Genomic DNA, 3,774 nt, shown 5'->3' on the forward strand with positions numbered 1-3,774 from the left:
GGAGGATCCTGAAAGTGATCTTCCTAGTGAGGACAGCCATGTGTTGCATACAGGTACCCTGGCACACATGGCTGACTTCATGTTAGGATGCCTTTCTCGTGACCCTCGCGTTACACGCATTCTGGCCACTACGGATTACTGGGTGTACACACTGCTCGACCCACGGTATAAGGAGAACCTTTCCACTCTCATTCCCGAAGAGGAAAGGGGTTCGAGAATGATGCTATACCACAGGGCGCTGGTGGACAAACTGATGGTAAACTTCCCATCCGACAGCGCTAGTGGCCGAAGGCGCAGTTCCGAGGGCCAGGTAGCAAGGGAGGCGCAGAGATCAGGCAGCATGTACAGCACAGGCAGGGGACCATTATCCAAGGCCTTTGCCAGCTTTCTGACTCCCCAGCAAGACTGTGTCACCGGTCCCCAGTCAAGGCTGAGTTGGCGGGAGCACTGTAAAAGGATGGTGAGGGAGTACGTAGCCGATCGCACGACCGTCCTCGGTGACGCCTCTGCCCCCTACAACTACTGGGTGTCGAAGCTGGACACGTGGCCTGAACTCGCGCTGTATGCCCTGGAGGTGCTTGCTTGTCCTGCGGCTAGCGTCTTGTCAGAGAGTGTGTTTAGTGTGGCTGGGGGAATCATCACGGATAAGCGTACCCGCCTGTCAACCGACAGTGCCGACAGGCTTACACTCATCAAGATGAACAAAGCCTGGATTTCCCCAGACTTCTCTTCTTCACCAGCGGACAGCAGCGATACCTAAGCAATACGTAGGCTGCACCCGCGGATGGAAGCATCGTTCTCTATCACCAAAAACGGGGACCTTTTAGCTTCATCAATCTGTGTATAATATTCCTCCTCCTCCTCCTGCTCCTCCTCCTGAAACCTCACATAATCACGCCGAACGGGCAATTTTTCTTAGGCCCACAAGGCTCAGTCATATAATTTTTGTAAACAATTTTTATACATTTCAATGCTCATTAAAGCGTTGAAACTTTCACCTGAACCAATTTTTATTTTAACTGGGCTGCCTCCAGGCCTAGTTACCAATTAAGCCACATTAACCAAAGCGATTAATGGGTTTCACCTGCCCTCTTGGTTGGGCATGGGCAATTTTTCTGAGGTACATTAGTACTGTTGGTACACCAATTTTTGGGGGCCCTCGCCTACAGTGTAATCAAATTAATTTTTAGCCCACCTGCATTACAGCTGACGTTACATCAGCTGTGTTGGGCACTGCAATGGGATATATTTATGTACCGTCGGTGGCTTCCTGGCACCCAACCATGCTGTCGGTCCACACGGAGTTGTAACTGCATGTGTCCACTTCTAAAGAACCCCAGTCTGACTGGGGCATGCAGTGTGGGCCGAAGCCCACCTGCATTAAGCACGACATTACCTCAGCTGTGATGGGCACTGCAATGGGATATATTTATGTACCGCCGGTGGGTTCCAGGGAGCCACCCATGCCGTGGGTCCACAGGGAGTTGTAACTGCAGTGTCCACTTCTAAAGAACCCCAGTCTGACTGGGGCATGCAGTGTGGGCCGAAGCCCACCTGCATTAAGCACGACATTACCTCAGCTGTGATGGGCACTGCAATGGGATATATTTATGTACCGCCGGTGGGTTCCAGGGAGCCACCCATGCCGTGGGTCCACAGGGAGTTGTAACTGCATGTGTCCACTTCTAAAGAACCCCAGTCTGACTCAGCATGTAACCCAGGAGAAGTGGCAGCGGAGTGTCATGCAGGCAGTGATTGTGCTTTGTTGGAGGTAGTGTGGTGCTTAGCTAAGGTATGCATTGCTAATGAGGGCTTTTCAGAAGTAAAAGTTGTTGGGAGGGCCCCACTCTTGCCGGTATTGTGGCTTAATAGTGGGACCTGGGAACTTGAGATGCAGCCCAACATGTAGCCCCTCGCCTGCCCTATCCGTTGCTGTGTTGTTCCCATCACTTTCTTGAATTGCCCAGATTTTCACAAATGAAAACCTTAGCGAGCATCGGCGACATACAAAAATGCTCGAGTCACCCATTGACTTCAATGGGGTTCGTTACTCGAAACGAACCCTCGAACATCGTGATAATTTCGTCCCGAGTAACGAGCACCCGAGCATTTTGGTGCTCACTCATCTCTAGTTATTACTCATTTTACTCCTAAATAATAAGTTATGTTTTAGGTCCAGCACTTCTCACCGTTAGTGGTTTCACCGGCTAGCCATAGTTGTTCTGATTGACCTGATTATAGTATATTTTGTGGATTGCATCTCTGTAATAATTGTAGCAATATTTTGGGCTTAAGAAAGCTATTTTTTAAATAATTCTTCTGCTTTATTTACTTGACCTCATTATAACACACAACCCAAACAACAAGATTATATTCTTATATATTGTAAAAGCTGCATCACAAATGCTAAAATAATGAAGGCTCTCAAATACTATTCCATGGATCATAGTGTCAAAGGCAGAAGAAAGTTAAAAAGGAGTAGCAAAAGAAACTACGCTGGTGGCCTTTTATGATCTTTCCTTTTTTTTTTTACTAACAGCTGGCAGATCCAGACTTCAAAGTCAATGAGAGAATTGGAGGAAAGAGTGAATATCAAACAGTCCAGTAATTTAAATGACATGTATTTGATAAGGTGCTAGCTGAATGAAAATGTGAAGTCATGACCATCGGTACAAACATCCTATTAATCTGAGCCCTGTAGCAATAGTGACAACAGTGCACATGTGAATGATGAGCAGATTCTAGAGTTTGTCTAGGACTTTGAGAGTTTCTCAAAGATTCACCTAGGAGATAAAACCATTTAAATAATAGTAGTTCGATCAGGTATCATGTAGATCACACATACAGGAGAGTATAGAGAAGAGTCATGCCAGCCTCAGGTGTACAGTGCCAAGTATAGATCTAATTGAAGGCAGATAAAAGCAGTTTGTACGTGGCCATGCAGCACTGCAAGTATTAGCTACAATCAAATTGCTTTTATCTGTGCTCAATAAGAAGACCATGTGTGATTTGCCTGTGGTTTGGCTTCAGCCGCAGTGCAGCTGCACCTCTGCCACCCATCAGCTGCAGTGCCAAGTATTGATCTCTAACAACTTACTTTCATGGTGCTGTAATGGACTCCGGCTGGTTCCATTGGTTGGAATACATATAGTTAATGGTTTACAATTCTTATTGTTACTTGTGGCAAATGCTACAATGTTTTATTGTCGAAAAATGTCGAATATTTCCAGGATATGAACAATTTTCCATCAAAAATACATTTTCATATATGCCCTTTTCACTGAAAAAAAAAGGATCAGGTCATGCTGTGGAGATATATTTAATGTGATATCCCAGTTGACAGAATACTAACAATTATATGCCTAATAGCAAAGTATTTCCACTTCAAGCACAAAAGCAGAAACTTGGATCTGATAAGTAATGTGACCTCTGCACTACAAGGTGGTGATGATAAGTCGCTGGCACTTCAATCTTCGTTTGTTTTCACATCAATGATGTTAAATATTCTTGTATAAAAAGACAAAAGAATTGTAGAGGTGATACTTTTATTAGGTAACGAGAAAATATATAAGAGCTTTCAAGGCTATTAGGCCTATTTGTCAGGCTAAGTAACAACATAGATCTGAAGAAATCGATCTATAGTCCAAATACATCTATATATACACATAGAGTAGAGACACGGTGGGATTAATTTGCATTCAATAATGGGCAGGATGCCAATTAAGACACTGCTAGAAAGAGCACTGCATTTAAAAAGTGATAAACCAGGGTCAA

Source organism: Eleutherodactylus coqui, chromosome 1 (assembly GCF_035609145.1).
Source record: "Eleutherodactylus coqui strain aEleCoq1 chromosome 1, aEleCoq1.hap1, whole genome shotgun sequence".
NCBI classification, from domain to species: domain Eukaryota; kingdom Metazoa; phylum Chordata; class Amphibia; order Anura; family Eleutherodactylidae; genus Eleutherodactylus; species Eleutherodactylus coqui.